Genomic DNA, 24,270 nt, shown 5'->3' on the forward strand with positions numbered 1-24,270 from the left:
ATGATCTGATTACAGTTTCAAACATGCAGTATTGAATAGGGATTATTCTACCTTTATGAAATGGGATTTAGATCAAAACATGTCTTTTCTAGGGGACGTACATCCTTTCAAACCAGCACAGGTAATATGTTCTTTTTCTCTGGTAGGTTTAAAGTTTTTCCTCATTGCCTTTAGTTTTTATAAATTTCCCTATGATTTATCTATGTTTATGCTTCTTTTTCAATTTTTCATTCTTTGGGTTTATTGTAATTCTTGTATTCTTGTATTCATGGCTTCTTGTTTTCTATGCATTGCTTACTCTTTAAAATTCATTAGGAAAATTCAAACCTATTATTTCTTCAAATATTGTTTCTTCTCTATTCTTTCTCTCTTGTCCCTCTGGGTGTTAATAAAATGAATGTCATATCTTCTTACTGGTTTTTCGTTTGTTTGTTTTTTTTTACATGGGCAGGCAAATACCAGGAATTGAACCTGGGTCTCTGGCATGGCAGGTGAAAACTGTGCCAATGAGCCACCATTGCCCCTCACTGAGTTTTATATCCTTTTGTTTCTCCCTTTTCTTTCTACACAGCTTCTTTTGACTTATCTTCCAAATCACAAATTCTTTTTCCAGCTGAGTCAAATCTGCTATTATACTCATACATTGAGTGTTTAGTTTTATTTATTGTGATATTCCTTTTGAAAAATATGCTATATTACTTTCTATTATTACCTAAGGCTTACAAAATTTTTAATTTTTCTGATCTCCATAAGCAAGGTAATGTTAACTATTCTTTAATAGCTCTACCTGGCAATTTGAATGTCTGCAAGATTTGAGGTTCTCTTTGTATTATCCATCATTTATGTTGGTTCATATTCTCATTGCTTTATATCCTTGAATCTTGATCTTTAACAGAATGCTGAAATTTTTTATTTGAGAAAGTAGTTGTAAGAATAATTTGAGTTTTAGGATGATGTGTTCTTCCTCCAGAGAGTATTGTATTTTCCTTTTCCTGGCAGCTGAAGGCACTAGCAATCTAGAATCATCATAATCCAGAGTGGATCTAGGGCAGCCAGAGAAACCAAAGCTGAGCAAACATTGATTTACTACTAGGTTTTTATTTCCAGATATAAACCTTCATGGAGAGAGTGTTGTACTCCTGCCTTGGACAGTATTTAGATTCCAGCTGTTGTTCTGAAGTCCTGAGAGACTGTTTGTTCTGTGGGAATCTCATACATCCATGCTGTCGAAGTGGTACTACTAAAATTTGAATTCGTTTTTGCTAGATCTCTAGGTGTTCTTGGAGGCTTAGACCAATTTCTAGGTTATTTATTTATTTTTTTATCTAGGGAGTCCCATGGCTTCAGGGTACATTAACTTCCATATGTGCATGGTATATAGGTTTCGAGTTTTATTCCTCACAGAAGGATGCTTTTCCCAGACCAGAGACTCCAAGGAAAGCAAGCATTCTTCGTGCCCCCCAGGCCCTTTTCACGGCTGTGAGGGCTTGTGTGGACCCTGCTTGAGGCGGGTGCTTTGGCTCCACTTCTGAACTTGCCCAAGATTAAGGTGAAGGATCCCTTCCCTATATGACTTGAAATGTCAACCCCTCTTCTCTGGGGCTGATGATTTTAATCATGGCTATAGCATTAAGTAGATAGTTAGCAAATTCTTTTATCTCTTTGTGCTTCTCAGAAGGCTCGAAGAATCATTTGGAGTCAGATGAACCAGAGGACAAGTTTCCACTTCTTTTGGAGTCGTGGGAAGGTTTGCATATTTTTAATCATGGCTTCTTACAAAAATTACATTTAAATGTGTGAATTCTGTATTATATTGGTGTACAATACATAATTGTGAGAATATTAAAAATATGATAATCTTATCTCACAAAAATGATTTATGCCTACATATAAACAAAACCATTGCCAATTTGATACAGTATGTACAGCTAAGTAGTTTTAACTACTCTTTAGAATTCGTATTACCTGCAAATATAAAACATTGCAATATTTAATAATTTATAAACTTAAAGGGTTTATAGTTCTCTCAAACTTCCATTTGTTACCATTTTCAGGCATTTTGATTCAAAAGAGTTAATAATGCTAAATGCTCCAGATTAATCCTGGAGAGTGATTTAAACACTAGCCAAGAATCCAGATTACATAAATTAATTCAGAATAACATTTTTAAAAGTAGAGACTGAAGTTTGGAACCTTGAAACTTAAGAAATATATTTCTAGGTGTAATTGCATTTATTACATTCTTATTTTTTAAATTTGCTATTTAATTTCACCCATATGACTTTAAGAATATTATTTTTACAATAGGAAACCAAATTGGTTAAGTAAATTAATTCAGACATTTTAATTTATTTCAGATGAGTTTTGAAATGATTTCAACAGCATATTAGAAAATTCTTTTGTAGACTGAAACAATAAATATAATTTAGCAATTAGGATCATTTTAATATGATAATGAAGAGCCAAGAGGAGAATTTCTGGGTGAGGTCTTAGGATTTTCCAGGGTCTACTTTCTCTGGCATTTAAAATATTAAATTTAAATGTTGTTTATGTGGTTGTCTCCCAAACATGTCATGAGTTCTTGTGTTCACAGGCTTAGCACAGTGTGTGGCCCAGAGAAAGTGCTCATTAAACGTGCCAAGTTTGCAAAGAGAAGGTATTCTGTAGGACATGATTTCTGCACTAAGTTTTAGTGCTGAATAGAAGTTATTCAAGAGTTGGAATTATCAGGAGTAGAGGTGGGAGCAGCATAGTCAGATGCATAGGGCATATCCAGGGATCTACATTTCAGTTGGTGTAGCTGGGAAATATGTAAGGTATGAATGACTAAAGACATGTGAGTCTGGCATAGTAAAAAGGATTTCACTCACTTATTAAAGACTATGCACTTCATCTTGCCAGAAACAGAGATCAATAGAAGAGTTGTAGGCAGGAGAGTCTTATAGTCATGGTACATTTGAAGTAGATCATGCTAACTGGTGGAGCACGTTTTGGAGGAGAACAGAAGAAAGCAGAAACAAGAAACAGTATATGTCTAATATCAATTGAGTAAAATAACCAGGGGACACACTGGGAATTTGTAGTAGGAATGAAATGGATGGAAAGATTCAAGGAATAGTTTAGAGTTAAAACTGTAAGAATTTGTAATCAACTACTTGTACTACAGCACAGCAGTTAAGACAGTGAGCTTTAGAGGCAGTCTGACTTGCACTTGCACCCTGGCCCAGACACTTACCAGCTTTGTGAATGAAATTGGGCAAGATTTTTAATCTCTCCAAAGTGTAATTTTCTCACCTGTCATTGTAATGCCACCACATGGGGTTGTTGTGAGAATTAAATGAGATTACACATATGGAGTACTTAGCACAGTGTCTAGCACATTACAAGCATTCAGGTGGATGTTTTTGAGATAGGGAGAGACTATACATCTAAGTCTGCTCATTTTTGTGTCATAGTGGCTCTCCTATTTCAGGTTTAATTGTTACCAGTCTTTTGCAAGTGGTTATAACATTTGAAGAAACTAAAAGTTTGCTAAAGAGATAAAGCCATTTTCCAAAGGCAAAGCAAGCAATGACACAGGGAATGACATGCTCAGCAAGCCTCAGCTTCTACCATGGAATACGGTCAAAGATGATATATATATATATATATATATATATATATATATATATATATATATTACATAAGCACAATTTATATACTGTGCTTATGTAATCAGGGAAGGAATTAGGCAGAACTGCCAAATAAGCTAAGTTTATTTTTGCTTACCCAGGTTTCTTTAGCCTCATCAGTTCGGTATGTATATTTTTTACAAGCACATAGTTTCCAGATTTCCAAGCTTTTATGGTTTACGTGTTCCACTTGTTATGAAAGCAAGCAATCTGGAAGGACAGTTCTCAATACTTATCATTGGCTACTTTACCAGGTATATATATTTTAACTTAAATATATATTTAAGTTAAATATACCTGGCAAAGAATAATCAGCCAAAGAGTGCTTCTCTATCAACACTCATTCCATAACTCACCCATCCAGTACACAGCTTAACAACCACCTACATGCCACTGGGATCCAAATTTACATTATTCCTTAACTCAGACTTGCATATTTAATCCTTCCTTCCAGGACTTTATTGGAATATCTAGTATATCCCAAATTGATCTCTTGTACTTATCCTGAATCCTCCTCTCTCCACAATCTTTCACATCTCAGTGGAGGGCTACTCCATCCTTTCAGTTTCTCAGGCAAAAACCTTGGTGCCATCTTTGACACTTTCTCATATACTATAATCATATCTGTCAAGAAACACTTTTGGATCTACCTAAAGAAGATAGATGGAATTGCATCCCTTTCCACTGAATTCATTGTTATTATCTGGGTTCAAAACACCATCATTCCTCATCTGGATTATTACAATAAACTTCTAACTATTCTCTCTACTCCTCCCTTGCCACCCCTTCCATAGCATTTTCTGTACATAGTAGTGTGTTAATTTTCTGTTGCTGCTATAACAAATCACCCCAAATATACTAACTTAAAACTGCACAAATTTATCTTACAGTTCTGTAGGTTAGAAATCTGGTATAAATCTCACCAGAATAAAATCAAGGCACCCACAGGCTATGCTCTTTTTTTGAGGCACTAAGAGGAAAATTTGTTTCCTGCATGTTCTGATTGTTTTGGCAGAATTCAGTTCTCTGTGCATCTGTGACGGAGGTCCTTATTTTCTTGCTGGATATAAATCGAAGATTGTTCTTAGCTTTTAGAGGTCACCACATTCTTCGGACTTCCTCCATCTACAAAGTCAGAAAAGACCAGGAGAAGTTCTTCTCATATTGCATCTCTCTGACCTACTGGTCTGCCTTCCTCTTCCACATTTAAGAACATTAGCTTTGATAAAGTTGTTTATCTGAGTCTTTGCAGTTGTATAAAGCTTCTGGGGGTGGGGTATGGGGGGCATTGGAGCCCTGAAATGTCTCACTCTGCCACCTTCATCAGAGGGGGGCAATTTACTACATTTTTTTATGTAATCTACTATTCTTTTTTAATTCCTCTCTCCAATCCAGGTACACAAAGTGTCAGTGGTTTGAACATGCTAAGAAGACTCCCTTGTTAAGGCCTTCACCGTGGCTTTTTCTGTGTGTAGTCCATTCTTCCCTCCACTTGCATGTTCTTTCCTCCAGTATTTGCATGACTAATTCCCTCTTTCAAATTTTGTTCAAATGTTATTTTCTTGATGAGATTACCTGAACTCCTCATCAATAACATTTCACTCCTAATTAGGTCCTCCTGATCTCCTTTTCCTATTCTATTTGTATTTCAAAACCATTAATGTGCTATGTAATTTATTCATTATGTTTACTGTTGACTTGTTGATTTGTCTCCCCTTCTTGTAATGTAAACTCCTTGAGGGTGGAGATTATTGTTTGTTTTATCCACTGATGTATCACAACCACTTAGTGCCATGTTTATCATAGGTTTTCAATAAATATTTTAAAGATTATCCAATAAATGAATGAACATGTCTAATTGTGACACTTGAGGCATTGGCAGCTGCATTGGAGATTTTCTTGCTGCCTGTTCCATTACACCCATAATCAGGTATCTCTGCTCCTTTCACACAAACTTGACCTCAGATATAATTACCACAAAAAAAGGAAATCATGTTACTATATTTCCAACACAAATTTAAAAGCAGCAGCATCTTCATAAACTTAGGGAAATTCAATTATTTGGATTCCTCATCACCTTAATAGAGAATAAATTTGCTTTAGGCACTCTATATAATGGATTTTACAGACAAAGTCTTTCCTTCTCCAGGAAATTAAAATTGCTATAGAATTGGCTTCAGCATGTAAATTATTTCCTTATGTGTATCACAAAGCCTTTGAATGATTTGATCCTCATTTACCTCTCAAAAATTGTTCAATCTTTAAAAGAACTAACTTTTGATCCTGCAATTAGTAAATTGCAATTGATTAATTTACCTAAATGCTGTGAAGTTTTTTTTTCTGTTATAATGCATAATTGTATTAGGCAGCTTTTGCTGTGACAACAAACAGCCACACTTGGGTCTCCTGGTTGGCTGTGTGACTTTACTGGGCTCACCTGAACTTAATGGCACTTGCCTAAATGTCATATGTTGCCTCTTTTTGGATCTTAAGCCATAGAACTTCTGCTGTCTGGAACATGCTATTCTCATGAATAAAGAAGCTCTGAGACAAATGGAAATATGCAATGCTTCTGAAAGCTTCAGCTTCAACTGATACCCTGATACTTGTACCTACTCTCCATTGGTCAAAGCAAGAGTCTTACAATCAAGCTAAAAATCTGAGGTCAGGGTTATGCTGTACTCTGCCTACTGGAAGAACAGAAATTGCTGGAAACAATAGTTCAATCCAGTAGTATCTCATTGAGTTTTGAGATACTTAAATGCACATATTATATTATTTGTAAATAATAAAGCCTTAATATGATTATTAATATGAAAAATAAAAGGAAAGAACTTCGGCCAGTGGGACATTATTGTGGACTTTAGAAATGGATAAAAGAAGGCTAAAAAGCAAGGAAAGAATGACTAAAATATATATGATACTTTACAGAAATTAAAAGAGTAAGATATGGAAGAAGTAGCAAAGTTTGCATCAGCCTGGTGAAGAATTTTAAATTAGAGAGAGACTTTATTATAAGCATCACCTAACAATGTCTAGGGTAATACTAAAGTGATGCTTGTGAATAATTTCTTTTCAGGAAATTATTGTGCAATGTATTCTAACAGTCAGCTTTAAAAAGAATCTTTTTTGTGTTAAAACTTTAGATGTTTATTTTAATAAGCAATTAATAAGTGCTGTGTAATTATGTGCTCAGTGAGCATGCAATTTAATCTTGGATTTCTCTGATCCCAGCCTCTTGGTAAATAGTGACTTTTAATATACCTATATGATCTAGGTGCTAGGATGTTCTAAATCCTTGTTTCATCAGTCATCCACTCCAACTCTTTTCTGGTGGCTTCATTAAGTGGGAACATAGGAAGGATCCAGTTTTCACTATTAATAAGTGTGGTGGTGGTGGAACATTCTTCAAAGCCTTGTTTTTTTCTATCAATCACAATAATTCTTGAATGATCAGTCTGAGCCTTTATCAACGCTATTATATCAATCTTCCATTCCTTCCTCAATCCACAGTCTTTTTTTCTTTTACATTCTATTTAAATTATTAGGATGAATGCTGCCAATTACTTACTGATATCAAATCCAATGGAAAACTTCCAGTCCTTATTCTACTTTGGCCTCTGTGATATTTGATACTTAGAGATATTCTTCTTTAGTCCCTCCCTTCTTTTAGCTGGAGTAACACTTAATCATTGGTGCCCCATCATCTCAATAACCAGTCCTTCTTCTTCTCTTATTAATTATATGTTGCCATCATTTTATGATGTGGTATTCTTCAAGATTTATCTTCTTTTGTTAATTTTATGCACTTTCATCCATATCCCGGATCTAACCACTGCTTCTCTCCCGCTACCCCTAGTTTAACTTATTTCTGAGCTCCAGACCCATTCCTTTATGTACTTGTCATCTTCATTTAGATGGCTGTCAGAACATCAAACTCTGTGAATCCAGATAAAAATCAATATTCTCAGCACTCCTTTCTTCTCTTCCTAAGGCTATGCTTATTTGTTAATGCTATTTTAAAGCCAATCAAAAGGAAGAAAAATTGACTTTATTTTTGTTGCACAAATTTAGAAACTTTAAATTCCCATGTAGAGAATATGCATAAAACTTTTGTAAAAGTGATTATCTGCACTATTTAAAATGATTTTGCATCTGGAGAAGTAACTTAGTGATATCAACATGAGAATAGAAACCTTGTTTTTTCTTTCAATATGTGGTTTAGTTCCTAATGCATTGCCATTTACAGGGCTTTGTAATAGAATTAAGTTAATTTTTTAACTTTTAGCATCATAAGAGAAATATTTATTATCCATTTTGTGATATAAAACAACTTTACTCAGGTATGTTTTTTGAACTTTGAACTATTAAATAGAATTATTCCTAGCACAGGACCATATAAAAATGGAAGGGAAAAAGCATGAACTATTCTCGTTCAGTTTTCAGGGAATTCGTATGGCAAAGTAGGCCTTCAGGAGTTAGATCATAATGTATAAGTTAGTCTTGGCCACAGCCTGTGAAAATGAAATTCCTGGTTGTGGGGTGACGGGTAAGATCAATAGAGAGATTTAACAGAATTAATGTGCATGAGGAGAGAAGATAGCTTGGAAATGGAAGGGGCAAAGAAAAGGAGTTTCTATAAAGTCTTTGAAATACAGAGAAAAATATATTTATTTTAAGACTTTGTGTATTGGGAATTTTCTAAAATACCTCAACAAGAGAGGTATGACTTTTGCTTTGCCTTTCATGTTAAAATTTTATTTTTAACTTGTTTCCAATTCTGAAAATATGCCATTTTAAAGTTCTTCTTGCACATAGAATGTTGAACACTAGTACTGATTTGTGCCTTGTAAAATAAATATATACCTTAGATTCCTGAGCAAAACTGAATTAGTTATATCCTTTAAAACTGGAAAATGGCACCAACTCTGCAGTTCTGGTGAAGCAACATCTCGACTATATGAATTCTAAGGCAATATAAAAAACTTATTGATCTTATAATGCTTTCAGAATTAGTCTCTCACAGGCATGGTGTAAGGCGATATTGCATAGTGATATAGTTCTCCACATTAAAAGTTTATGAGAAGAAATTCTATCATTTTCTTGTTCCCTGGAATTCATAGGCTACCTACTTGGCTCTAGGGAGGGTCACTGTTGTCTACAATCTGTTGCAGTGTTCATGATCTCTGGGGAAAATTTTGTTCTGTAATAAGGCAATTACAAGCGTCATGTTTTGTCCCCACGTGGATAACCCTGAACTAGCCACAGGGACCAAGCATACAAGTAATGGGTAGAATCCAAAGAATAGGTTTCATTGCCTGTTAGTCCCCAGGGTTTAATTTGCAGCTCAGGTAAGTATTCTCAGGTTTTTATCTTTCAGTTGTAACCTGAAGAGCATGTCTCAATTTAAGATCATGCCACAAACACATGAACTCAAAATCTTGATATGCTTTTGTGTCATCTGGCACTGAATAAATTTATCAATGATGAAAAATAGTTATGGTTTTATTCTGGCATTTTCCCCAAATTTGTAGCTCTATTTTTCTCTATGAAATATTTCATATATGAGTAAAAAAAATATATAAAAATAATAGCATGCATTTTTAGTTTTGAAAATTTTTGTTAAGAACATTTTTGATAATCCATTAGAGTACTTTATTCAAATATTCACTCTGTTTTATTTAATAATGTTTTTTTCACTTTAAAATAATGCATGCTTAATAAATGTGTTTTGAAAAGTCAAAAGAGCCACTCACCTAAATTAGGTGGTGTTTTGTTTTCACTGTCATAGGCTGTAGCCAAGACTAATCTAAATGTAGATCTCTCTCTCTTAACATGAACACACACACACACACACACACACACATATTACTCACATATCTACACCTGTATCTAGATAATATTGATATCTAAACTTAAACATAAATTTGTTAAAACTAACAAACTGTATTATGTCCTGGGCCTCTTATTTAAAATTGTATCAACACATTCCTAATGTAGTATAATATTATTTTAAATTTCTAATGCTATTACCAATGAAAATAATATTTTTCTTGGATTTATCTTTTATTGAATTATGAATTGATTCCTGTTGCTTATATATGTATTGAAATCTTAGCATTTATCTCACCCATTTTTATGCTCTATTCCTTAATTTATAGAGATAGTAATCCTTTGAGTCAATGAATTGAACTATAATAACTCTTTATATGTGTGATGGTTAAATTCATATGTCAATTTAGCTAGGTTATGGTGTCCAGTTATTTGGTCATCAAGCACTGAACTGATTGTTACTGTAAGGGTATTTTTTGGATTTAAATCATTAGTCAGTTGATTGCATCTACAGTTGCCAAAGGCAATTGCATTCAGCAATGAAAGAGGTCTCATCCAATCAGTTGAAGGCCTTAAAGGGAGAACTGGTGATTTCAACAGTCAAAAGACAAATTTCTATCTCTGCTGTCAGTCAGCCAGCTTCTGTTCATTGAATTGGCGTTTCCAGATTGCAGCCTGATCTATAGAACTTGGAATTGCCAATCTCCATGGCTCACATGAGCCAATTCCTATAATCAACCTTTTAATATTTTCGTAAATATGTATCGTATCAGTTGTATTTCTCTGTAGAACCCCAACTATCACAATGTAGTAAAGATATCTTTTGTTTTTTGAATTTTTGATAAGCACTAAAGCATCATCTTGTGGCTTTTTATTTCTCAGTTATATTCACTAAGGAATATCCTCTTCAAAAAAAGCCTGATATTTGTGCAATGGTGTTTTAAGATTCTGAAACATATTAATAAGGTTCTTTACCTAACTTCTCTGTAGAATCATTTCTTCGAATGACTTATTCCATAATTTAGATACAAAGAAAATTTAAGAATAAAGAAGAATAAGAACTAAGGATTGTTTTACAGATGAAGAGACTATGGCCCTATGAAGTTAAGTGACTGGCTCAAGATCATATGGTGAGTCAGTGGCACATTTGTGTTCGCTCCCAGGTCCCTACTTCCAATGCTGGTTCCATGATATCAAGCATAGGGAGTTTTGCTTGGTATAGTGTAGTGACCCAGAAGCTGCTTCTACAAACCTGTCATTCTTAAAGTTAAGTTGATTATAAAAATCATATGAATATCAGCTTTATCAGAGGTTATACCTCTACTTTAATTTCTTGTCAACTTAATTAATCTAAAATATTAGTTACAAAAATATTTTTAACTTCATAAAATCCATCTCTTTTAAATTAACCTAAATGGTAAAATCCTTAACAGGAGGAAATATCTTTAAAAGGGAAAGTCCATCTACAGAGCCTAAATTTAAATGGAATAAGGTATTTGGATGTTTGCATAATCTTTATGTTTTCCATGCTTTTTTACCCTGTTCATGTCTTAAGAAATACCATTCTTCTCCATCTGCAGTTTAAGAAAAGAATTCATTTCAGTATCTCGCTCCCTTAACACATAAGGGAGCTTATATAATTTTTAATAAGTTAGAATGAGGGAATAGTTTTCCCTTAGGTATTATGGAACCTAAACTTAAAATTGTTCAAATATCTCATTATTTCTAGGCTTAAAATTTATTAAGTAAAACTTCTGTTAACTGAAACAATGGTAGACAACCCTCTCTGAATTTCTTTTTGATGACAGAACCAACGATTGCCTGCCAAGATGATTTATGGTTGTCCTTTTAAAATGAAAGAGAAATGAGAAAACTATGTTTTAGCTGTAAGCCTAAGTCTTTTTAACTTAAGAATCAGTTATTATTTTTCTTTTTTCAAAAGGAATAAAAATATAAAAGATTCAAACTCATATTGGTGCTATTAAGAATAAAGTATATTATTGCAAGAATTTGGATATTGATGAATGCTGAGTCTCACCTCATACTCTACTAAAATGTTATTGGATTAAAAGGCAAATGTAGAAAAATAAATCAATTAAAAAGAAAGAAAATTGAAATTAATATTTATAAAATCCCCTGATATGGGAAGATGTGCTAAGCTTAAAAGCAGCAAAAGATGACAGAAAACAAAATGTCAGTAAAATAACTGCATAAAACTTGTGATTTTACATGTCTGGAAAAAAATGGAATCCAAATTTCAAGGAAATAAAACATATTTGATAAAATATGTATGTATCAAAAATACAAATAACCTAAAATAATGGCCTGGAAATTGATCAATAAATTAAGTTACTTTTACTTACTAGATTTTAACACTACCTAAATGATATGATCCTTTCTGATAGTATTAAATGCTAGCAGATTAATATTAATTGATAAAAGCAAAATAAAATTTCTATATGAAGGATAGACAAAACAATAATAAAAAAATCTAGATTTAGAGAAGACTGAAGGAAATCTGCCAGAATATTATTTATGAATACTTACATTTGTCCCCATGTTCCTATAATTCTGAGTACTTATTACTTTTGTAGTGAAAAATAGTTAAAATATTTGAAGGGGAAAGAGTAAACAGTAGCAATTCTAGTTAAATGTATTATAGCGAAGGCACCAAGCTCTTCATTTCATAAAATCTATTTAAATGACTCTAGAGATCATTTGTGAAAGAAATGTTCACAAATTCTTTATTGCCCCTCTCGTTGAGGGTGGGTGAGCCATGTCCCCACTTCTAAATTTGTGCTGACCAAAGTGACTCACTTGTAATCAGTGAAGGTACCTGGAGTGATGCTGCGTGATTTCCAAGGCTAGGCCATAAAGGGGATGCAGATACCTGCCAGTGACCTAGATGACCTCCAGATGACCCAGCCTCCTAACCATCGAGTCACAGCCAATGAGTTTGCCAGCTGAGGCCAAAAACACTTTGGAGCAGAGAGCAGAGATTCCTGACATACTTTCTGAAATTCTGATCCCAGGATGTGATAAAGCGATTTTTTTTTTTAATTTGCTAAGTATTTTTTCATATAGCAGTAGAAACTGGAATAGAATATAACCTCTACTCAGGACTACCGTAACAAAACCTCAGATGTGTCGTTCCAGAACTGGGTGTAGGTAGAAGCTAGAGAGGCCTTGAGGACCTCAGTGCAATCCCATGTTCTGCTGTTTCAACAAACGTCAATCAGTGTTTGAAAGCAAAAGTAATCTAATCCTTCCTACCATGAGCATTTTTACTAAAAATGTTTCCCCTCTGAATTAAGGAATTCATTGGTCTGAGACCAATTCCTGAATGAAAAGAAAAAGGAGAATTACGCTTGTCATAAATTACATTATTGTTTCTGTCCATAATTTTAAACTTTTTGCTAAATTGTAAAACGATGGAGGCCTTTTGTAGACAAGAAAATGAAAATTTTCAGAAGGAAGAGCAATAAAAACCCTAAAATGATACATCCATTCACTCTTATGAAAATTGGTCAATGCACAGAAAGAATCATGCGTTTATTCTACGTTCACCTGGATAAACTCTATTCTATATTCAGGTTAATCTCTATAGAAGAACTCCAGCCAAAAAATGCAAGATAATGGTAAACTTGGAAAATCAACACTCGGCAACACCTAATGAAATAATGTATCTAGGTAAAGATCATCAAGTGAATGCTAAAATCAATAGGTCATAGATTGACAGGGACCTTCAAATTGGAGAGCTTAGGGTGGTAGAACTTCACATCCCTGAAAGCGGAACACCAAAAATGTAATGCCTCGTGGTAGGATAGTGTAGAAAGGAAATGCACAGTGATGCCAGTGAAGCATAAGCACAACTCACCACCACAACACACCAAAGATCAAAATGAAGTGTAATTAGACCTCCATAGATGCATTATTCAACAAAGCAGTCTCTAGTCAAATGGGATGATGGGAACTCCTCGTACCATCTTTGCTTTTTAATTTTTTTTTGTAAATCTGGAACTGTTCTAAAACAAATGTTATTTAAAAAAAATCTATGGGTTTCCCTAATTTTGAAATATACAAAATTAACATAAAACTGTACTGATTGCTCTTGAACATATTTTTATGAGGTGCTAATATCCTGTACTAGAGCACACTTCACAATAGGGACCATGGAAAATAAAATAATTTTTACAAAACAACTTGAGTGAAAGACCTTTAAGTTTATTACAATTTTGTGTCATAAATGTCTGTCTCAGGATGTTTTCAAAGACAAATAGCAATATGTTTTATGTAAAAGTGTTTTCAATATTTTCAATATAGCTAGCAGGAATAGCACTGGCGTAATAAAATCATGTCATTTTGAAAAGAAAGAAGAATAGAGATTTATGAAGAATATAAATTTTATTATTTTTCAATTTCTAGTTTCTCATGCATAAAAATACTAAAAACTAAAGTACATTGGGTCTCATATGGTTTTTATATTAGTTTGTCATCTACACATTTTTATTATCCTCAAATGAGCAACTTATTTATAACTTCTTAAACTTTACATATTTTAGTTATCCTTTGTCTCTAAGAATAGTAAGATCCAGATAAGTGAGAAACAGAAATTTTTTTTAAAGTTATAATCCTCTGTAACCTTTAAAGTAGAAGTTCTCTCCAACTATTGTATAAAATAAATGACCATTAGGCTCCTACCACAGAAAACTAGTAAGAATTAATGTAAACTAAGAAAACTTCAGAATAAAATTAATGAAATAAATAAATGAAACAAAGTTCTTAAATAATAAAACTTTTTTTTTGCTGGAAAATGTGACAATGATCTTTAAAGGTAATTTCATTACAGCATATGAAAATAAACTATGTATAAAGAAGGCTATTCCAGGCAGAGTAAATAGCAGTAGCAAAATCACAGAAATAGGAATACTTAGGCTACAAAAAACACTTGGTTTTGATCTTTAAAGTGCTCATATGAAAATAATAGTAAGTGGGACTGGAGGAAAATTAAAAGACTTTGAATCCAGAGTAATGTATTTTTATTGCTTATTATTTGATGGGTATCAATGAATTTCTTGATCAGGAAAGTTTTAAGAATATTAATTTGATGAAAGAGTGCAGGAAAAAATTGAGGTGATAAAAGAAGAGTGCTGAAACGACACTGAGAAAAACAAATTTAATTATGTCACCACCTGATCAAACCTTTCACTAACTTTCCATTGCTCTTGAGATAAACTCTAAAATTTATTCATCTGTGCAGCCATCTGTGCATCCAGCCAGTGACCAATCTACCCATTCATTAATTTCCTTAACAAATACATAAGCAGAATTGGGATGGAGAGACAGCCACACAATCAAAAGCATGTGTTCAGCAAAATAAGGAAAGAGGCAAGAGAGTAGAAGTCAAAAAACCCAAGTTCGGAAGGTGCACTAACTGGAATCATTACAGAGTATTAGTGATCACTGAGCTCAAGAACAAGATTTAAAATTTGGGGTTTTAAAGTCACCTGGGGGCAGTGCAATGGTGACTCAGTGGCAGAATTCTCACCTGCCATACGGGACACCCAGGTTCATTTCCCGGTGCCTGCCCATGCAAAACAAACAAACAAAAAAACAGTCACTTGGAAGCAGTCTTCTGGTGATCACTGTTGTGCAAATCATAGGTATAAAGTGAGAAAAAAAATGGGTAAGGAGTCAGTAGGGGTAAATAAATGGAAACTGAGTGTAAAGTACTATTTTTCAAAAAATGAACTTTTACTTTTTCATGGTTATAAAACAGCTATAATCACTTTTATTGCTCTTATCCAGATTTCTCAATATTCTCCATTTTACTTCATCAGCTCTTTGAGTGAGTGGGTCTAAAACAAGATTTGTGAGCAAATGTTGTACACACACAGTATGACCAGAAGCACCAAAGACTAAATCTAAGGAAGCTAAATCTAAGGAGTGATTTTTGTGAGACCACAAAAGGCAATGGAACACCTTTATGAAAACTTTATGAATATTAACATAGAATATTCCATATTTTCAGTGAAAAAAAAATGGGTCTGAAAGCCACAGGTGTGTCTTTGTTCAAAAGACAGCTTTAGACAGACTTCTGACTTTTAGATAATTTCTGGCTTTTCCTTTAACTAAAACATTTCCCTATAGTTATATATGAGTCATGAGCTTCTGGGTCTAGTAAAATATATTAAAATAGTCAAAGGAAAAATAATCTTGACATAGAGTCAGACATACTACCTTAACCACTGTCTGCCTACCTTGACCTGTTTTTGCCTTCCCATGCTAAATTCTTGTTTTCCATATCTTCAGCTTTTCACCCATTCAGAAATGAAATTTTGGAAGATCCAAACAACCAGAGAAAGGTCTGGACCTCAAGGCTTTAAAATGGATCAGGATGGTATTGATTTCCTAGTTGCCCTGTTTTATATTACATCAACTACCTCCTTGATCAGACATCTGGATTAGGTTGGATTCTTTCTTGAAATCAGATTTGGGAATCTGCTGTGGCACAAGTGGTATCAGTCAGCTGGCATATAGGACACCTGTAAAAGAAATCCTCTATTCTACAGTATGCTAGCATTGAACCAAAATGAAGTCACTTACTAAATCCTAGGTTTATAACATGTATTATTTCTTCAATATATAACAGATATGTACAAATATATAAAGCTCCAGAAATTACAAAGATAATATAGTCTGAAAACATTGTAGTTTACAATTTATAGGAATTCTTAGAAATTGTTTTACCACCTACTACATATTATTAACATTGCACATCTCATCAATGACACTTAATGATAGAAATATTTCTTTTCAAAATATCGTGTGCTTAGTTTTTTCAAAGTTAAAAACGTTGTGAATTTATGTTTCTTCCTCTTTAATGTAATCACACCATATGCCACTTTTTCATCTTTATAAGCTCCCAGAATTTTGGAGACGTTTCCAAAGGGAATTAGTATTTGGCAGTAAACACTATTGCTACTGAACAGTGCTAATCCATTTATAGTAAAGATGTTCAGTTTTCATATGTAATAAAATAAAATAGTAATTTTATGGGGAAAAAAAGAATGTTAGGAGGCATAATTTAAGAATGGCACAACATCCAAAAAAAAAAAGGTAACTGTTAATTGATCGATTCCTCAAATATTTATAAGGCAATAGATAGCTGCTACTCTTAAGTCATTTGCTGTGGATATAGTCATGAGACAATAGGAAAGCACCTTGCTCTCATGCAACTTCCATTCTAGTGGTGGAATGTAGAAAATAAATAAATAACTATCATCCAGTAATGTGTACATATATGTACTCAGGCAGACATTAGCTTAGTGGTTATTTGGGTCTTCAAGAGAATTATTGAAGTAGATTTCATATTTGGGTCTCAATTATCAATGTAATAATAATAATATAAGAAACAGAATTTATTTACATCAATATGATCTGCTTAATTTCTGTATGCTATTAAATTGTTTTACAACTAGCTTATTGGCATTGTAGCCATGTATAAATTTTGAGGAAATATTCTTTTGCATTTGATGTGCAAGAGGCTTCAGCTAACACAGAACTCTTGCCAATCTACATGGGCATTTAAAGCAGTGTCTATGTTGAGCTCTTTTCTTTTCTTTGCATAAAGATTACCATGAGGCTGGAATCCAAGTTCATCAAATGCCAGTGGATTATACAATGCTTATTTTATAAAATTGGTTTTGGGAACTGAATGTTGTTTAATTAGTTTGGGTGATTTGCTTATTTAGCTCTATTTCCACTCTCATTTGGATCATTTAGATTTTTGTTTCAATCAAATCTCACAGATACTCTTTCCAAAAGAAATGCTGTCAGTGTAATAATGCATTGGACTAAAGGAAAAACACTATGTCTTTTCCAAGAGGAAGGTTGTCACAAAACTTGACACCCTGAAAAACTGAGCCTTTTGTGAGTGCTGTTTATGAGATTTTGTTCTTTGGGCCAAAAAAGTCAGATGCTAGTAAATGAGCCTGATTGTCCCCAGTGCCTAAGTCGCTCTGGAGGCTCAGTCCAGACAGCTGGGTGCAGCCAGCCTTGAGGAACACTGGAGGAGTCTCCTGCGGTGAGATGGAGCAGGGAACTGAAAACAAAGAAGCGAAAGGTTGGCTTCCGTCTTATGAGGCAAATCTATCCCCTTCATACTCTTATGCCACCAAAGGGAAAAAATAGGAATAAATGATCTAATTGCTCTTAGCCAGCTACACGACAACAGGAAGAAAGCAAAGAACAACAAAGATGGATAACTGAGTTAACTAACTTAATATTCTTCAAGCAGAATTTAAAATTTGAGAGGAGGAATAAAGAAAACTATAACAAAAAGCTCAGAATAAAGGGTAAAATGAAAGCTTTCTAATCTCTATGTTAAAATTCTTAAGTCAAGGATCAACAAATCTAAATTGAAAAAAAAAAAGAACATAAAATGTTTTATTAGGGCCAGGTGAAAACAAACTATTCTGTCATGTCCCTTGGCTTTTTTTCTTAAGAATGTAAATATAGAGATAAATTGCATATTTCCTATTTTGGTAAATAATTCTGGAGAAAAAAGTAGATAAACTGAGAAAGTGAATTTTAGTGAATGTGTCTATTAATGTATATAAAATGAGTAATTTGGCATACTCAAAGTGTTCTAAACCATGCTCCTTTAATGATCATTTACTCTCTGACAAGATGAAATTTAACACAGAAGAACTGTTCTTCTGTGTTAAATTTGTAACCCATGCTCTCAGAAGTCCTGTCTAGGCCAGGGGGAAGTGTTGAGTAGCAGAATCAATTGGAAATCCTTAGATATTTTAAAGAGAAGCTAATGCAATGCGATCCTGAGCTAAGCACACGGACAGACTTGAAGTTATTACTCTGCACACCCAGAGAATCTTTGTGATGAGGGTGCCAGCAGTGGTTTTGCATCTTTCTCTCAAGTTGTTCACAAAGCAGTGATTTTAGCTGCTTGTTTGACAAGTCTGATCAGTACCTTTTGATTTCAAAGGCTGCCTAAAGTTTTGCTGTCAAATAGTTCCTTTGCTTTCTTGGACTCTGCTCTGATGATACATACCAAATGTTAATTTTAAATATATTGCTCATTGTTGATATATGTCAACAAATTTTCTTAAGTCTATTTCTAGTGTCACTCTCTTCCTTTGCCTCACATTACAGCCCAAAGAAATTCTGTAAAATTGAATTTCATGTATTAGAGTTATGTAGTATAGCATAAATATTTAATAGAAAATAAAGTGACCAAATGCCTAACAGACTTCGCTTTTAAATGTTCTTTCCTGGTTTTAATCAGCAGCCTTTATTGCGTTGATACCTAATAAATGTAGAGGACCCTGTAGAATGGAAGATCTCTTCAGAGATTAAAATATTGGAACAAAATAAAAGATATTTTCCTCCCTTGAAAAACTTATTTTCTGCATGGAAACAGAAGAAAGACATTAAAGGAAATAGAAAAACATTCTCTCTTTGTGTATTTGGTGTCTGATAAGTCCTTTCCTAGTCAGTATCTTACTTGCCTTTCTACAAGGGGTAAATAAAAATGATTAAATGTACAACTAACGTAAACCACATTAATATATTTTATTTGACAGTAACTGTGGCCAAGAGTAGCTATAAGTAATATGACTGGAAAATGACTTAACTGCTGAAAAAAAAAGTCGGCTTCATGTTATAACGATCCTGTTCTGAAATAAAAAGGTGAGTTTTTTCTTTCTACCTCTAATCTTATAGAAATAATACACATTTTTCAATGAAATTTGAAGCCACTCTTTTAATCTATGGTGATTATAAACAGTGAACCTGGAATAGTGTTTTAAAAGACTTGTATAACTTTTGCTTGCAAAAATTACTAGCGCTTATTTTTTCAAAGAGTTAGCTTTTAAAAATGTAAAAGGTATTTATTTTTCAAATATCTCTAAGATCACAGAGTCGATAATAATAGGATCTACTTTTTCTCAATTCCTGTTATATGTCATATGTTTGCCTATTTTTTTTCTAACATAAGCCTCCACCATTTCAGTTTTATCTTGATTTTTTTACACAGAAAAATGGAAGTTCAAACTGGTTAAGCAATAAATTCGAGTTTGTGCTGGTTTGAAATGATGTATGGACCCTAGAAAAGCCATGTTCTAATCCTAATCCCATTTTGTAAAGGCAGCTGTTTTTTCTAATCCCTATTCAGTATTGTATGTTCGAAACTGTAATCAGATCATCTCCCTGGAGATGTGATTTATAAGAGTCGTTGTTAAACTGGATTAGGTGGAGGTGTGTCTCTACCCATTTGGGTGGGTCTTGTTTACTTTACTGGAATCCTATAAGAGAGGGAACATTTTGGAGAAAGCGAGAGATTCAGAGAGAGCAGAGAATGCTGTGGCACCACGAAGCAGAGAGTCCACGAGCCAGCGACCGTTTGATATGAAGAAGGAAAACACCTGCGGTGGAGCTTCATGAAATGGAAGCCAGGAGAGAAAGCTAGCCTGTTCACCATGTGCCTTCCCAGATGAGAGAAAAATTCTGACCGTGTTCGCCATGCGCCTTTCCAATTAAGAGAGAAACCTTGAACTTCATTGGCCTTCTTGAACCAAGGTTCAAGGTTCAAGGTTCAAGGTTCTGGATGCCTTAGATTGGACATTTCTATAGACTTGTTTTAATTGGGACATTTTCTTGGACTTAGAACTGTATACGAGCAACTTATTAGATTTCCCTTTTTAAAAGCCATTCCATTTCTGGTATATTGTGTTCTGGCAGCTAGCAAACTAGAACAAAGTTCAATAGCTATTAAGCGACAAAACAATATTTTGACTTAAGAGCTCAAATTCTTAACACTGCACCATACTCCTTTTAGAGTTATATGATATAATATAGGTGTTCAATTGAATAGGAATTCAATTGACCCTAATCTAAGTGCTACAGAACTGGCACAACACATAATTATTTGATGGGGCTGTTTCTTACATTTATCTAATCTTTCTTCAGTTTTTATTCTATAGTCTTTCTTTAGGTTATTTCATTTAAGTCCAAAGCCTAATAGTTATTTGAATACTAATAATCCCCAAAGAATTAGATTTTCCTTCTGAATTCAAGATATTAGATGTCTCGAAATGGCATAAAGCACATTATATTCAATAGACAAATTTCAAGCTATTTACCCCATTCCCTGCTATTTTCTATTTGTTTACTCAACAAATGACACCACTGTGCTGTTTGAAACTGTTATGAAACCCAGAAAAGTGATTTTCTTTCAATCTTGATACAATCTTGTGAGCCAGATCTATCATTTAGGGTGGAACCTTTGTGTAGATAGTTTCCATGGAGATTTGCCCACTCAATTATGGGTGCGACCTTTTGATTAGAAGGAGATGTGACTCCACCAATTCAAGGTGGGTTTTGTTAGTTTGCTGGAGTCCTTTAAAAGGGGAGACATTTTGGAGAAAACGTAGTTGCTTCAGAGCCAAAAAAGTCACAGCCTTTTGGAAACGCAGAAGACTCAGGAGATGCCAGGAGCTGAGAGAGCTGGCAGAAGCTAGACAGAAAAGACAAGTGACATAGATGCAGATATTTGAAGATACAGAGGAAAGCACCAGAAGGACCCATAGAATCTGCAAGAGCCTTTTGAAACCAGAAGCCAAAGGACCAACAGATGCCGACCATGTGCCTTCCCAACTGACAGAGGTATTCTGGATGCCATCAGCCTTTCTTGAGTGAAGGTATCTCTATGGATGCCTCAGTCAGGACATTTTTATGGCCTTAGAAACATAAACTTTTAACTTAAATCCCCTTCATGAAATCCATTCCACTTTGTTATATTGGATTCTGGCAGCTTAAGCAAACTAAAACCACCATCAACTGAATTTTGTATGTCCACATTCTAAAAGGCCGCCTTGCTCTCTCCTCTCTCTCATACACTACTTCTGATACATCACCAGGTTCAGCTAACTTTCTCATATTGATCCACTCTCATAAATCTCATCTGACTCAAACCTAACATTAGATACCCTGATCTCTCACCTATATTGCCATGAAACTATTTGCTGCCTATTATTTGCTCTGATTCCTTTCTATTCTGCTCACTGCATTACAGCTATAGAGGGATTCTCAAAGCATGCATCTCATCCTGTCCCATGTCAGCTAAAACACTTTAATGACTGGCCATGGTCTTTAAGATAAAGATTAAACTCATTAATATGGCCTACAAATCCCTGAATGGCTTGTCTCTCTAGCCTTGTTACATACCATTCACCCAGCTTGGTAATTTTCCATGAAGCCCAGGAGAGATTTGTGTTGCAGTCTTCTTCATCAGCTATGATACCCTAGTCTGATATTCAATGAACGAAATATATTATCTGCTCCATATGGAGCAGGGATAAGATAACTATATGAAAATCTCACTTGTGAAAGGGAAAGATGGGAGTCATAGCAGTAATCAGTTCATGATGAAATCCTGTAGGGATTACTTTGTGAAATCTCTGCCTTGGAAGTGGGGAAAATTATTTGATGAGATCCTGATTGTGCTCTCTGAACAAATCCTGTATTCATTCTTAGTGTGGCTCGTGGCTCCATGTGAAATGGGAATCGGAGAATGATCTCCTTTGGGAATTCACATTGCATAGCCACATCCTGTCAAGGGCAAGTTTGAGGGCATTTTTATGCTAGATTTGTGGGGTTTTTGGGCAATACAATTCTTTCAAAAATAAATACAAGTACTGCAGTCAATACCATGTGTCTATAACCACACTCAATTTTTTTGCTATGTATAGTTGCCTAAACTGATTCTTATCTCCTTGCCTTTCTTTCTCTATTTCTTTCTGACATTGACAGCTATCTTAAAGCCATCTGATCTGAATTCCTTAATCAGTTCTATTCACTCTGCAATCCCCCTTCTCTAACCTCCAGAGCAGACCTCATTCAACTGAAAAAAAATTATTGGGCTTTTTCCAGATTGTGATCTAGAAGTAGGGCTTTTCCAATTCTGCATGGCTCCCAGATTTTTAATTCTCCCTATTTGAATACACTCTGTTTTCAAACAAGCCAATTCTTCCCTGAGCTCATCTATTTATTGTAACTCTTGCTATAAGTGGCTCTTTACAAATAGCACACATAACTAAGATTTTGTTGTTTAGCCTTTTCTTCTGTGATGATCAAGATTTTCAGAGGGGACCATTGCACCAAATATTTTGCCATGGCATATTGGGCATTGTCTTCTTTACAGCTTCTGAAAATAGCTTCCCCACAGACTGCCACTGGGTAACTAAGCCAATTAAAGCATGCTAATTTTTTAATTTTTATTTTTATGAGGTATAATTTACATATAGTGAAATACACAGCTCTTTCTGTATAGTTTAGTAAGTTTTGACAAATGTAGAAACTTGTTCAAACTAACACTGCAATCAAGATTAAGAACTTTTTCATCACCCCAGAAAGTTTCCATATATCCCTTTTCTGTTGAAGCCTCCACACTATGAGACATCCATTGTTTTTATTTTTATAATCACAGATTTGCTTTGCCTGTTCTTGAAAGTCATATAAATAGAATTATATGAATGTTCTCTTTTGCATATGACTTATTTTATTCTATGCAGTGCTTTTGAGATTCACTAATTTTGTTGTATATGTCAGTTGATAATTAATTTTAATTGCTGAGTAGTATTTCATTGAATAAATACACTATAATATTTTAAAATCATTCTCTTATTAGTAGACTTGGGGGTTATTATGTATAAAGCTGCTGTGAACATTTGTATACTAGTCTTTTTGTGGATATTTGTTTTTATTCCTCTTGGTTAAATGAATAGAAAATGAAATTGTTGGGTCATAGGAAGGTGATGTTGACCTTTACGTGTAAGACACTGCCAAATAGTTTTCCAAAGTGCTATCTTTTTAAATTTCTACTGTCAATGAATAAGAGTTTAAGTTGTTTGCTTTCCATAATCAACAATATCCATCCTGTCAGTTACTATCATTATTATTTTTTTAAAATTTCAGCAATGTTAGTAGATGTATAAGGTTCCCAAATAGTTTGATTTGTTTTCTCTGATAAGCGGTAATTTGAACCCAGTTTCATTGGGTTACCTCCTGGCTCTTTGTATTTCTTCCTTTATAAAATATCCAAGATTTTGCTCACTGTTTTATTGGGCTATTTGATTTTTAATATTGAGTTTTAGTAGTTAGTTATGTCATCTACATGTATCATTTGTCAAAATATATATTTAGAATGTTTTCACCTATTCTGTGACTGGTCTATTTTTTAATGGTGGCTTTTCATGAGCATAATTTTTCACTTTGAGGAATATCGACTTATTAATATTTATTGGTACAACATTTGTGTGTGAGTGTATGTAGTCTAAGAAACCTTTCCAAACCACACAGTCATAAAGATCTTCCCTACACACACACACACACACACACACACATATATATATATATATATTTTTTTTTTTACATGGGCAGGCGCCAGGAATCAAATCCAGGTCTCTGGCATGGCAGGCGAGAACTCTGCCTACTGAGTCACCGTGGCCCACACATTTTTTTGTTTTAAACAGTTTTATTGAGATGTAATTTATGCACCCAAAATTTACCAATTCATAGTATAAAATTTAATATTTTTGGTTAAATTACAAACTTTTTCAATCATCACCATAATTTAGAATATTTTTGTCACCCCCAAAAGACTCCTGTACCCATTAGCAGTCACTTCTTATTCTCTTTCCCACTCTCAACTCCTCCACCCCAGATCTAGGCAACCACTAATCTACTT

General features: G+C 34.1%; 1 long non-coding RNA gene across 1 annotated transcript; it reads left to right on the forward strand.

Moving 5' to 3' along the window:
• Positions 1-1,372: 1,372 nt before the first annotated feature.
• On the forward strand, positions 1,373-19,209 carry LOC143643337 (uncharacterized). The gene is made up of 4 exons (XR_013156225.1): positions 1,373-1,549; positions 1,676-1,747; positions 10,529-10,633; positions 19,109-19,209. It is a non-coding gene; the product is annotated as an uncharacterized LOC143643337 (long non-coding RNA).
• Positions 19,210-24,270: the final 5,061 nt, after the last annotated feature.

The sequence above is a fragment of the Tamandua tetradactyla genome, chromosome 8 (genome assembly GCF_023851605.1).
Source record: "Tamandua tetradactyla isolate mTamTet1 chromosome 8, mTamTet1.pri, whole genome shotgun sequence".
Lineage (NCBI taxonomy): Eukaryota > Metazoa > Chordata > Mammalia > Pilosa > Myrmecophagidae > Tamandua > Tamandua tetradactyla.